General features: G+C 44.8%; 1 pseudogene; it reads left to right on the top strand.

Annotated features, from left to right (window-relative positions):
• Window positions 1-14916, top strand: part of LOC142814449 (uncharacterized) — a 34402-nt pseudogene that overhangs the window by 13488 nt on the left and 5998 nt on the right.

The following is a 14916-nucleotide window of genomic DNA, read 5'->3' as shown; positions in this document are numbered from 1 at the left end:
CCTTTGTTGATTAACAATCCTGCCAATACTGTCTGCCAAAGACGGTGTGTCTGTTCATCTATAACGTGGCGTGATTTTTTTTTTACCGCGGCCGTGGCCTTGTGGTAGAGTGTCCGCTTCGGCTGCGGGAGGTCGTGGTTTTGAACCCACATGCCGCCGGATACCCACCGGTTTCACAAAATGGGCACAGGCGTCCCACGGCCAGACACTCGGATGCTTTCAGGGGTGAGCCACCGGGGAAGGGAAACCTACGCCATTTGAATCCCGTTGAAACATGTGGGCAAAAAATGAACTCTAAAAAGGTAGGTTCCTTCCTTTGCGTTCTTATGGATAGGTGGGTGTACGTTAGAAGCATGTTACCAAGAAATTTACTGACACAAATGTTGTTCTGCAGTTTGTACCAATAAGCTCTCTATCCTGATGTTTACCTTCCACCTCGTTGAAAACTTTGCTGATATAAGCCTTTTGTTGAATTGAGAAACTTGCAAACACATATTTATTCATTTTCAAAAACTGCTATCCAATACTGGGCTATTGCCCAAATAGGAAACATAAATATAACACAAAACAATAACACCGTTATATAAACAAGTTCTTTACATAACAGGTATTGTCAACTTCTAGGCACAATCGGGTACAAAATGGGAGAAAAGGTATTCACGTCACTCAAATGGTCCGAAATATCTGATATATTCGTTTACCGAATAGAACCAGATAGATCGTTCCAGCAAACAATCATCCCTGGATTAAAAAAAAAACTATTTCTGAGCATGTTACTACGTGAAAAAAATGGCTTTATGTTGATATTGTGACCACGTCTCGTTGACAGAGCACTAGCATACACCATGTAATTGTCATTCCATAACCGGCATGACGAGTGAACGTAAGAGTGCAATAGTTTCACAAGTCGATATCATGACGAATGCAAAATGGTGATAACTTCCAAGATTCCTTGACAGATTAGCGAGAAAAAATATAGTTGTATCAATTGCAAATGAAACCAACTTTTTCTTTTGGACTGTTTCAATGTTTTCCACATCACAAATTTTGCATAAATTCCACACGCACGAAGCGTACTCTAATATAGGGAGAATCAGTGTTTTGTACCTTAGGATATTGGTGCATTGTTTAGATGTGGCTCACGTACGTCTTAGGTAACCTATTTTTTTATCTTAGATGAACCTCGCTAGCTTGGCAATCAATATGCAATGGGAAAAATACAATATTTAGTGAACATCTTACGACTATTGCTAACTTTCTTCCACATGTGACAACATGGTGGAGTCTTGAAGAAACTATCCGGCATACAATGTTGAGAGGCAGTGTCCACCATTTGTTCTAGTTCTCCTCGACAATATAAAAATGTCAACTGAAACGGTTTTTACGTGTCAAAAGAAGATATAACAGCTGAAGGCATGTAGCCAAATAAATACGTATACTTTGAAGTAAAACAGACTTGAACGAGTGGCTGGGACAGTAAGGTCGGGTACCAAGCAAGGGTGCGGATTGTATTATTCCGTGCGTTATGAGACTGTGCGAAGCATCGACAACGCTGGAATGTCAAGGGGCGAAAGACTGCTGGGTCCTTTATTGCGCTTACTTACAAAGCCACACCAACAGCAGATAGGCAAAAAAAAGGGCACGGCGCGCGTCAAGGAGACATGATGACGTAAGTTGCACTTACGCATCACGATACATCTCTCTTCTTTTCAAGGTGTGCATATAAGAACAACAGCTAGTGTCATTCATGTCTTAACAGCACTTGAAAAGTTCAAAACAACTGTTGGAAACTGAAGTTATATTCTATGCGTTGCTGTGGCCTGGACTGGCGGCTGGATGTTCAAACCAATGTAGTGTGGTCTGACGTCACGACTGGCGTTGCACTAAACAGGTCGGACAGGTCTGGCATAGCAGATGTTGTTTGTTGGATTTTGTCATTACCGGGTTCAGTTTTCCGGGCACCCTGGACGAAAGCTTCTCTAGTGTGTAGCAGATGTGGCCTGCTTCGAAGAAATATTTTTTTGCCTTTTGTCAATGCCTCGTACGATCTTGAATACATTTGCTTCGCGACTTTCACTTTCCGTGACCAGTACTATTTTTGGTCCTCACGGTCTGTCCTTCGTCCAGTGGTGGCAGGTTGTAATGTTCCTTCTGAACATGTTTCCACACTTCCGTTATCTGCTGATCACTGAAATTTGGTATTGTCAACCTTAAGCTCCTTCCTTGTAGTAGATTTCCGGGTAATCGTCGATTCTCTAAAGTCTTCATCTGTCGCTAAAAAAAGCTCAACCAGAAATCTTCTCGGGCATCTTTCGTTTTCTTCAACTTTCTTTTCGCCCTCTACAAGCCCTTCTCTGGTAGTCTGCTGGATCTTGAAAAGCCCGGGCTTGAGGTGACATGTCTGAAGTAATACTTGCTTGTAAACTGGCTGAAGTAGCGGCTGCTGAATTGCGGTCTGTTGTCTGTACATACCTCATATCGAATTCCGCATCTCACAAATACGGCCCCCAGCTTGTCGATGATGGTTATCGCCGATGTGTCACGCAGCCCCTCAACTTCTGGAAAATTAGAAAGGGCGCCACACACGGACAGAAGAAACTTTCCTTCTATTCGAAAAGGCCAACGCCAACTTTACACCACAGGTACAGGGATTTTGGTGTCGGTTTCATGGTAAGTGGTTGACTGGGCTGACTATAGGCTTATAGTGTTTGCAGACAGCACACCTACAGATAATAGCTATAATCTCCGTATTATTGTTTGGCCAATAAATGAATACTTTTGCTCTTACCTTGCCCTTATTGAGGCCCATGTGACCTGTATGGACTCGCCCTATCATCTCTCTCCTCATAGATACAGGTACTATCACTTTGGTACCTTTCTGTAAGATGACTTCCACCACTCATAGTTCACCCGTGAAAGACTTCAGCTCTCATTCAACAATTTAGCCAGCGCGAGTTGCCTGTATTACTGAGCGAAAATATATATCATTTACAGTTGTCTCTTGTAACCGCTTCATTGTGACATCAAAAAAGCCGCAACAGTACTCACGGCCTGTATTTCCTCGTCGGCGTCGGTATCCGCATCGTCGTTGTCCGGCTTAATGGCTTTGGCTCCCGACAGCATGTCCACCCGGATAAGTTCTTTTTTTTTATCTTACTTCAGCAGGCGCAGAAGGAATCGAGGCGGCATATCAGCGGTTGTTTTTTAAGCTATAGCTATCGACGGCTGATGAGAGGTTTTCAGCATTATCTGTTGAGCATGGATGAAATAATGAAATTTTCGGCATCCTAACGTCCCTGGTAATGCTTGCTTTCCAACCTGTGAATAGCACTGTTCCGCGTCACTCAGCACCCTTGATGCGTACGCCACAGGACGCCATTCGCTTTCGTAATATTGCAGAAGTGCCGAGCCCAGACCACTCACTGACGCGTCTGATTTCACTTTTGTTTTCTTCTGAGGGTCAAAGTTTGCCAGAAAAGGCTGTTTTCTATGACTGTCGCCGATACTGTGCCATTCATTTGTGTGATTTTGGGTCTATGCAAATGCAGAATCATGCTTGATTAGGCTGCGCAAAAAAACCATCCTCTGCGAAAAAGAGGGAAAGCCCTTCAAAAAATAATTGGCTACGCCCAAAAGACGCTGTACTTCCTGTTTATCTGTTGCCGGTTGCCTGTTTCATACACCCAGTTAGCAAACGGCTGAATTCCTAACCATCTTTCGGGATAATATTCCCCTGAAGCTCAATTTTGTGCACTCCAACCTTGCAATTCTTGGCGTTTAGCTTCAGCCAAGCCTTCTTAGTGGTTTTGAGGATGGATCTCAAGTGCTCGTCATGTTGTTTCTGCGAAGTTTCCTAAATCAAAATCTCATCATCAGACACATGAACACCCGACAAGGAGTCAAATGTTTTGCTGAGAGTCTCTTCAAATACTTCTGATACTGCTGCAATCCCAAAATGCATCCGCAAGTACCTATAAATCCTAAAGGAGTGGCAAAAGTGCAAATTGGTGATGTTTTTCTTTGGTCGAGGGGCACTTGATGAAAACGAGCTTTTGCGTTAAGTTAACTGAACACCTTTGCCCCAGCTAGTTTTGCTTCGATTTCTTCCCGCCTTGACATCTCGTAACGCTCCCGTTTTATGCTAGCGTTGATTGTCCTGGAATTCATGTAGACCCTTAGCTTTCTATTTTTTCTCTATAATTACCAATGCGCTTACCCATTCAGTAGCTTTGTTCACCTTCGTCACAATGCTAGTTTGCTCCATTCGCTTAAGTTCTCTGCGAAGTGGTTCCTTCAGTGCAAAAGGGGCTCGGCGGGCGGCTTGAACCCCGGATACAGCATTTGACGAGAGAACTACCGAGTATGGTCGTCGCACGCAGCCGGTACCTTCGAATAGCGTGCCGAATTCTCGCACTACTTTTTCGGAGCTGTTCTCTCCTGTCCTCTACTGTTTTGCTGTGGATAGGTTGAGGTCCATATTGCCTCGGCTACACCATATCAATAAGTTCTGTAGCGAAAAAAAAGAATAATACTGAATGATATTTAATACTAAACAAAAACATAATAGCACACTGAAACCACTTGAAATATTATGCCAATGTACACTTTGCTTGCAGCAGTTCACACAGTCATAATATGTTCCCACGCACACCTTTGTTTTCTACTGTCAATATATGCACTAACACATCATTTCGTATGTGTCAACCCCTGGCCTTCACAGGCGTTTATCCAGCCGGTCTCCACTAACAAGTCTGTCAGGAAGATGTTCGCCTTTTTCTGAAGATGCATCTCAGGCAATGGTCCGAATAATTTCTTTATTGTGAGCGGCCGTCTGTCCTCACTTTCTAGTTTGCTCCTTAGTTTTTCTCTATCATTCGCGTATTTGACGCACCCCGAAAAAAATATGGCGAAAATTTTCTCCTGCATGACCAAAATGGCATTCAAGGCAGTTATACCGATGTATTTCGTGCAAAAAGCTATTTGTGTATGCTACTTCCAGTCGAATTCTGTGTATTAACATCTCTAAGTGTCGTGGGTCATCTGCCGCTGTTGAAAATTTTCTGTGCGGATAAACTTCATAGAGTATTGATTTCTTTAATCAAACCACTTCTTCATCAAACAATGGTTAGCTCCTTGCGTTATAAAATTTGGAATATACGCCCCAGACATAGGGAATGCGCAATGCCATCCTTCATTCAATGCTTTCTTGGCGAAGCTGTCAGCCTCTTCATTTCCTTTAATTCCAACGTGACTGGGTATCCATTGGAATACAGTGTTGTGACCCTGCGCTGAGCTGGTCGCTGCCACTGCGTTGACAGGACAGGTAACTATACCAAGCATCTCACTCGCAATGAGTACGTACCTGTAGTGACTGTATTCCTTTTTTGGGAGACGTAAAAGGTCAAATGTTGGCGTTTGTCACAAATAAATACTTCCTTACTAATGCCCCCAATGTGTCAGATGATGGCCCCATCGTATGACCACAGAGTGGTGGTGCTGCGTTTGATAGGCGGAATCGGCCGAAGCTCCCTGTAGGCGGAATGTGGTACGAGGTTAGCTTGAGGTCCCGTGTCGACTTTCATTGTGACTTCCTTGCTGCCAAGCCTCGTTGTTACCATGTAGTCTAGTTCGTTCTGTTTGCTGCTGATACACACTTCTAAGATCTCAACGTCGTCACCATCGCAGTCATCCTGTAGGTCATCAGCACGGGCTGCTCTTCTACAGAACACAGCGGAGTGATTCCTTCCTTTGCAGATCCTGTACGTTTTGCCGTAAGCTGTGCAGTCACGGGGCCTGTGTTCTTTTCTGTAGTGGGAGCACTCGAAGGTTTCAGGATGTTTCGTTGAAGCCCGAGCAACATTGACCTGTTCCACTTGCTTTCCTTTATCTGTCTATGCTTTGCATTGCTGACCAACTGCCTCTTCTGGTTCGCATGTTTTCTCGACTTTGGTCAGCGTGAGCTCATTGTCTTGCAGAAGTTTAGCTCGCAGTCCGTCGTTGCTAATGCCCACAGCAACTTGGTCGAGTATCATGAAATCTGTCAGTTGTCCGAAATCACACGACCGGACATGCATCCTAACGTTTCGAAATAGCTGTTCAAAACTTTTCCCCGCAGTCCGCATTTTCTTCTTTGCTAGAGCAGCCCACTATGCGTCGAACTTAGCAACGACGGTCTCCTAGTCTCTCTTGCTTTCGCCTTCGCTGAAAGAAAAGTTGTTAAAACTTCCAATTCGCCATCGCCTGCTAACCTCGAAAATATAGCTGTCTTCGCTTCCTTACTCAAAAGCTTCTCATGCGACTTCGTTACCTTGTAGTATAGCTCCAGCTTTTGCTTAAATTGTTGCCCATTCTTGCCCTTATCACCTGTCATTACCTGTGGTTCGGGAGGCTGAAGCACCTCCATGTTTCATCTCGGGTTCACTCGAAATACTGCTGCTGCTTGAAGGTGTTGCACCGGGTGGCCACTTCTGGCGCCATGTATCGTTTCATGCGTTATGGGTGTGTACAAAGCAATGACGAAGCTGGGATGCTGACGGGCGAAAAACTGCTGGGTCCATTATTGCGCTTACTCACATAGCCATAACAACAGCAGAAAAGGAAATGAGAAAGAAATGACACGGCTTGTGTCGAGTAGATATGATGACGTAAGTTGCAATATCACATCACTATACACGGACTGGAACTTGCTGTGTGTAGGCTGTGTTGTGTGCTGCCCCTCTGTCTCTCTCATCGACATTTTTAAATATCTGTCATGCGGTTGCGACGTGTAGGGTAGCTTCCTGAAACTCATTCCTATGAGTTTCCTCTTAGGTTTACAAAATCAGGGGTTTACAGATTAGGGGGAATTTTTCTAAATTCTGTGCATTTTCTTCGTATTTACAAAAACAAAACTATAAAATTAACTGCATTGCATTATCAGTTAGATGCAGTTTGTTTCGTTTTAACCATGCAAGTAGAGTCACCCCGCCTCCTCCCCTACCTACCACGACGAGCTGTGGTGAACATGCTCAAATTGCGGAATAGCTAGAGGTTGCAAACAGTGCCTTCACGCTTTTGTCGCGAAGTATTTGCCAGAACTATCCGGAAGGACTATTAAGCTATCCCGATTTCTTCCTTTGTTACCCTTTCCTTTCTTGAATTCTAACGTTTTCGCACTACATTTACAGAGTCATGCAGTGTTAAAAAAAGAGTTCTTAAAATGCACAGCAGAAAATACCGTACCCCGTTCCAACAACGCAAGCCGTTACGTTCTCTTTGCGCTCCGTTGCTTTTTTCTTCAACAAAGATGTGTATTTATTACTTTGCTGCGCTAAAGGTAGCGTATGAAGTTATTCGGGTGTAGCATGTGTTTGGCGGTTAGAGTGGTTGAAATAGAGTAAGCGTGGAGCGTGGGCTTGGTGTAGCATCTGTGTTGCTCAGAAGGAATTCAGACTGCTGTTATGGCGCTTTGCGGAAGGGAAAACAAACACACATTTAAGCACTTCGTGGCTTATCACTGCGCCACCGGAGTGCGTGGGTTAGAATGTTTCTAAAGAGGGCATTTGGCATTTGAGGACTGTTGTTATTTGCAATATTGCTCACAGTTTGTTTCTTATTTATTGTGGTAACTTGCTACGACTCAGTTTTCTATTTTTAGAAACAAGAAAAAAGTTAATCGAGCAGTGTCTGGGTCATTCGTTTTCTTTTATATTACTGGATAAATGCGTATTCAGCGTGGGTGTTCTTTCTAAACAGCATTCCAAACGCTGGCGGTAATAAAAAAGCACTGCCATCCTGGCATTATACGACACGATTTTGCTGCTGTTTAGCGTATACCAAAAAAATTACATACTATAATTTTGTTATACATTAACTGCTTTTGCGTTTCTCCAGGTGCAAAATCATAAGAAAAAAAGAGTACCAGCTTTTGTGTGCAGCCGATGCCTGTGGTGAAAGCCGCGGCGCAGACGGAGACCTATTTCAGCAGGTGCACGTGCTTGATCAGAACTGGGTTTCGGGCAGGCAAGTGTGGGGGATTGTCAATATCTGCTCTTTACCACATAGTACAAATATATTTCGGGAGGGGCGCGTGCCCGCTGTGTAGCCAAGGGCGGCAGTGATGTTCAAAAAAAACCGAAATTTGTCCCCGACTACTGCAGCTCCGACTTTATTTTTACCTGTTATGCTGTATGCGTACGCTTGTTACACGACGCATTTTTAATTGACTGCCTGTATTTATTATAGCTAACTTTATGACTGCCAGTGAAGGTACGCCGCAAGAGTACTTGCCTATCTTGTGGCTTTTTCACGAATACACACACACAAACACAAAATGAAAAAAATGCCACCGACGATTCCGATACTGACCAATGCGTCATCTTAGCGCATCGTAATTTAGCAAGCAAGGCCTTCTGCGCTTGAAATTGTGGCATTGCGCAAGATATCAGGCACGCCGTGAATCATGTATTGGTTAAGTGTAATTTATTTTCAATTCTGGTCATTTGGCATTGTTTGCTGTTTTAACCACTCAGTTAGAATGTCGTTAAACAGACAGAAAATCGTAGTCTTTATTATTTTTACTCGAAGGAGCAGGTTCTATTCGCTCACAAAAACAATGTAATCGAAGTATATCGAATATTCTGACGTCGCAGTTTGACTATTTACCTTACACGGGCATACGAACATAGTAATAGGAGCGTCTGACTTTGAAAGACTGGCCGGTATCAAGAAATTTAATGATGAGCAATGTCTTGCCATATGAATTCCCAAAGCTTGTGAATATAGCCACGGAGGTAGCAGTTGTTCATCTTTAACAAGCAAATACTTGAACCTTCAAGGCGCTTTTGCCGAAGCAGTGCGCCATACTTCATTTTTTTCAATTATATGCTTCCCTGGTGACAAATTCCAGCAACACACAATTTGGGCCTCAGAATCATAAATTAATGTTTTCTTGAGAACTGTTCTGAGTTAGCACTCACGCAAAGCAATCGTTCTAACTAAGGAATTTCATAATAATATACCAATGGCAATGTCTCACAGCAATACCCCAGTTACTTAACTCTAATAAAAGAAAATCGCCTTGCGCTGGGGCTTCGAATCTTGGCCCCAGCGTTGTGACCAGTAAATATCGTAATTCAAGGCAAATTATCTGAGGAGGAGGAATAAACTTTATTATAAGAATCCAGCAGGTTTAGGTGGCCGGGCCAGGGAAACAGACGCAATATACTTGTTAGCCAAAATATTGAACGTTGGTAAAAGCAGCAATAAAAAATAAAAAGTAAGAAGAAAAACGACCGGTATGCTTAGAACGTGCGGTACAGTCGCAGGGAAATATACAAGAGCGGCCTTTCGAGAACCGATCAATGAACACCTTTGTGGCAAGTACTACAGGTACACTTCTTGGGTACCCATTACGCCATAAATCATTTGAATATTCGTGAAGTAGGGAAGCTCCCACTACGTCACTATTCAAACTTCAGAGTAGCGTGGCCCCCCTACACAGCTGTAAGGCTTTATGTGTACTTGTTGATGCTGTGACTCGACCTTTTGAAATAATTTAGAGGCACTCGACGATTGACTGGTAGCATAATTTATGTTCTGTGAAATATGGTTATCATTACAATCTTCTAAAAACTCTATTGCACACCAGGAAAGCTTTTTCTGAGTCTTCGGACCAGACGAGTGCCGTGTTACTTGCGAACAGTTGATGTAGACGCAAGCTTTGCGAAGTCGCGTTTGTAGCACGGAAAGTAGAATGCCAAGCCTAAAAAACTGCGCAGGTCGTTTGAAAGCAATGGACGGAAAAATTTGAGGACGGCGGCGAGCTTTTCAGGATCCGATCGAATACCATCTTTGCTGACCAAGTGCCCTGAACCTTCATTGCCTTGCTTGCGGAGGTGCACGTTTTTCGTATTCAGCTGCAAACCAGCTTTCGCAAGGCAAGCTAGGACTTCGAGACGTTGTAGATGTTGCGAAAAGGTAGACGAAAACACTATGATGACGTCAAAATAGCATAGCCAGCTTTCCCACTTCAGGCCACGTAGTACGCTATCGATCATCCGTTCGATGGTAGCGGGCGCGTTACAATGTCCGAAAGGCATTACGTTAAATTCATATACAGCTCATCTGGGGTGGAAAAAGCAATCTTCGTTTTGTCAGATTCGGACACTGGTATTTGCCAGTAGCTCGATTGCTGATCAAGGCTAGAAAAATGCTCTGCACGATCCGACGAATCCAGTGCGTCCTCGATCCGGGGAAGAGGGTAAACATATTTAGGCGTTACTTTGTTCAGTGCCTGGCAATCAACGCAAAAACGTACTGTTACGTCTTTTGAACTAAAACAACTGGCCAGGACCATGGACTCGAGTAAGGATATATAATATTCTGTGGAAGCATGCCTGAGAGGTTTTCCTTGATTATCTTGTTTCTGCAGGAGACACGCGGCATTGGAGCTGGTGAATAATTTGGAAGCCGTCAGCCGGAATTCGGTGTGTCGTGGAAGTTTCCATACCAAGGACAGCAAAATATAGGTCCAACATACAGAGATGTCGAGGGTTTCAACAATTCTTGCCTTTGGGCGGCTTTCAGATCAGGGCTCATCGTCGCCATTAAAGGAGTGGAAGAGTTGAATGTCGGTGAGCTTGCCTACGGTAGGTCTTCCTGACTCGGAAGGGTAACCATGGTTACGGGATGCGGATATGGCGTAAGTGACTGTTGATCAAGAGGGCAACAATAATGGTCTAGAGGTCTGATTCAAGACAGTAGGAAAGCAGACCCTTCATAAACCAATTGGCAGATGCCACGTACCGTGGGAATTGATTTTATGCAAAGCACACGCGAGAAATTTTCATATGTTATTTTAAAAGTAATAACATTACGAGGTGGAGGTAAATGATGCGGCACATGACTTCTGTGTTATGATTATCATGTTTTGATGTGTCGTTTACCTTCGTCATCTACTCACGTCACGTGATACGAAATTTAGTATATGTGAGGCTAAAGAAACGGCCGCAAGCACGCTATGAACATGGTATGTTGTCAAGTTCTTGCATGACACGTGTGTCATGATTATCATGTTTCCACCAGTAATATACTTCGTCATCCAATTACGTCACGTAACAACTGATTTTGTATATGTGGAGCTAGCAAAAGGGCCGCGAGCGCATCATGAAGGGCCCAATATACTTCAATGTAGCATTGATGTACGCGCAATCTGGGCACAACAACGCGACGTTATAAAACGCAAGCACTCAATAGTCTGACGCCAGACGCGACCAGCGTCCATCAGCACGGCCCGACGGCAACCGGCGCGAAATGCGACATGCTGCATTTCGCGCCGATGCCTTACCCAGACAACAATGCGTCTCCCTCTTTTCGTAACGGACGGACGCCAGACGCGCTGAATTGCGCATGCGTCAAAGCAACGCAGCGCGGCGGGCGCCTGCGAATATATGGCAGGACCAGTGCCTAGCGTGGCAACGCTGGCGTTACGCGACGAAATGAACGCCGGCGAGCACTTGCACGCTTCACGTCGAAATGTATTGGCGCCTTGACTGTGGCATGTATAGTCATGCTCTCACATGACAAACATCTCATGATTATCATGTTTGATGAGCCAGTCACATAGCTTTGTCATCCATTGGTGTGACGTAATACAAAATTTGGCATATGTGAAGTTTGCGAAACGGCCGCCAGCGCATCATCAATGTGGCATGTATTAATGTTGTTACATGCTACGCATGTCGTGATTATCATGTTTGGATGTGTAATTTACCGATGTCATCCGTTCGCGTCGCGTAATACCGAGTTTGATACATTTGAAGCTAGCGAAACGACCGTGACCACATCATGAGCGTAGCATGTAGTCATGTTGTTACATGACAAGCATTTTATGTTTATCATGTTTGCACCAGTACCGTACCTTCATAATTCATTCACGTCCCGTAATACCAAATTTGGTATAAGTGAAGCTAGCGATACGGCCGCCAGCGCACCATGAGCGTGGAATGTAGTCATGTTACTTGACACCGGTGCCTGGCGTTGACACGCCTGCGTTATGCGACGAAATTAACGCAGGCGAGCACGTGCACCGTGTAACATTGATATGTCATAATGAAACATGATTATCATGTTTGCATTATCGTGAAATGTGATGATGAAACATGATTATTATATTTGCACCAGTCACATACCTTCGTCATCCATTCACGTACTGTAATACGAAATTTGGTATATGTGATGCTAGCGAAACGGCCGCGAGCTCATCATGAGCGTGGCATGTAGTCATGTTGTTACATGACAGTCATATCATAATTTTCAAGTTAGTGTCTGTCGCTTCTGTTCACCATGCAATCATGCCATACCATACCAATTTTGCAACATGCCTTGTGAACGAAACCACCGCAAGAGCTGCAGGACCATAAAACTTAAATTATGACATTCATGACATACACAGTGTAATTTTCATGTTATGACTAGTCAAATATGTTCTTCATAGAGTCATGTTATGCCATACGAAGTTTGGTATGGATACAATTATCGAAATGGCCAGGAGAGCTAAAAGTCGTAGGCGGCTAGATAGACAGACAGACAGACAGACAGACAGACAGACAGACAGACAGACACACAGACAGACAGATAGATAGATAGATAGATAGATAGATAGATAGATAGATAGATAGATAGATAGATAGATAGATAGATAGATAGATAGATAGATAGATAGAGATCGATAGAAAGATAGATAAACAGAAATCGATGGAAAGATAGATAGACAGAGATCGGTAGAAAGATAGATAGACAGAGATCGATAGAAAGATAGATAGACAGAGGTCGATAGAAAGATAGATACATAGATATACAGAGATCGATAGAAAGATAGATAGATACATAGATAGAAGATAGATACGCTTAATGTCGCCGAAGTTTGCCAAGAAATGCTTCGCATTTAAAACAGAGAAGGCCTGGAATTATCAGAATGCCCCGATGTAAGTTGTGGCGGTAAGGTAGTAGAAGCACGTCAGCTTCCACAATGTTTATGCAATTAACAATAATTACTCCTTCTCGGGTTGTCCTAAGATCATAATGCGAGGTGTAGGCGAGGCGAATGCGCCCTTTTTGTGTTCGGGTAAGGACGACTCAGTGGCATTGAGATGAATGAGGCACTGTCGACAAGATATAGAAGCGCACGCAGACGACAGGAAATCCCACCCAAAAAATTAGTTCGTGGGTTCACTCAAGGAAAACTGCAACGGCAATATGATGACGAATACCGTCTATGAGAACACGAACTGTACACTGGGTGAATGGGCGACTAATGGCATTCCTCGTGGCACGGAGAGACGGGCCCGAGTAAGGTGTGGTCACTTTGCGGAGACGGGCACAAAGGTCTGAGCGAATAATCGAAAAAGCAGTGCCAGTATCCCCTAGAGCTTCGACGTGTACCCCTTCTACTAGCACTGTTAGCAAGTTCGATGACATCTCTGAAGAAATTGTTGGTTGTCCTGTGGATGCACTTTCTCCTCCTAAACCTGCATTCGGGAGTTTTCCGAGTGGTCATTCAGAACATTGGAGGCGGGTCACAGAGGCAAAACGGACGGGCAATTCGGAGATGGTGAGTGGTGGCGAGACTCACGGGAGTTTGCAGGCATACCCATACTGTAAGGAGGAGTGGGCGACCACTGAAAGGAAGACCGGGAAGGCGTGCGCTCGTAGTTCGTGGGTGGACGGACGCGTCCGCGTTTTTTAGGGGCGAAGCTCCTTAGGGCGTGGGCTGTGCGTCCCCTGTATGTAGCCACCTCTCGTTCAGTTCTTGCAGTGTTCACTAGATGGCGGTACTTGTAGCTGACGGCATTAAGTATTACGCTAGCCACCGCCCGATCTAAAGGGTACAGCCATATCCATCCATCCATCCATCCATCCATCCGTCCATCCGTCCATCCGTCCGTCCGTCCGTCCGTCCGTCCAAAAGATGCAAGATGTTATAAACTAGACGGCGGTACGTGTAGTTGATTATGAAAGATGCGAGGTGTTATAAAATAGGAATGATGCCACATATGGCGCGCGTCATCGTTCGATATAGTGCGGCGACGTACGCTAGGGGGAGCGTTGCAATAAAATCGAGTGGGCAAAATGTACGGAGGATTCATGGTTTACCAGGTTTACCTCCGGAGCTTCGCCCACTCATCATCATTCACTTCGTGGATATGGCGGCACTTTTTTTTGGAGTGTAGCCAGAATGCTTGTCCTGTTGGCGCCTTCGGGAAAACGAGATATGTGGTCACTGTAGCTGCAGTACTTACAGATGAGACAAGCAGGACACGGCATCGTGTAGTACGGCTGCGGATGCATCGGTAGTGACACGAAAGCCACAGGTACATGATCGCCTGGTGTAGCTGCTGGGACAGTGGTGGCTGCTGAGAGCGCCGCAACGTTGGCGCACGCTGGTACCTCACGAGGGCAGGATCCGTCGGAACGAGGTAGATGTGACGCGGACGCATTCTCTGGCCTAATGATTTCCCGCAAGCTGGTTGGAGCTGAGGCTAGAGGAGATGGTGGAACGCAAGTAGAGGAGCGCCCATGAAGCTCTTCACGAACGATGTCGCGGACCAAGGCACGGATGTCGAGTGCCGCAGGAAGACGAATGTCCGAGGCATCGAGGCAGAGACGAAGAGACTGAAGTTCTTCTAGTCTCTGGCAAATGGTGATGACATCTTGATGCGTGTAGGATTTTGCAACGCAAGGTCGTTGAATGCGATGGTATTTATGCCATTGATAATATGGCGTATTTCGTCGCTTTGGGGAATGGATGAGTTTTCGCGCTTGCACAAAGCAAGAACATTCTCAATGTACAAGGTGTATAATTGACCCACCCGCTGAATGCGTTCGGCAAGCTTCTGCGTTGCTGCCTCAGTACGAACAGTGGGGCCACCAAAAATC

This window comes from Rhipicephalus microplus, chromosome 4, assembly GCF_043290135.1.
Source record: "Rhipicephalus microplus isolate Deutch F79 chromosome 4, USDA_Rmic, whole genome shotgun sequence".
Taxonomy (NCBI): Eukaryota; Metazoa; Arthropoda; class Arachnida; order Ixodida; family Ixodidae; genus Rhipicephalus; species Rhipicephalus microplus.
This window is presented reverse-complemented; position numbering and strand designations above follow the sequence as displayed.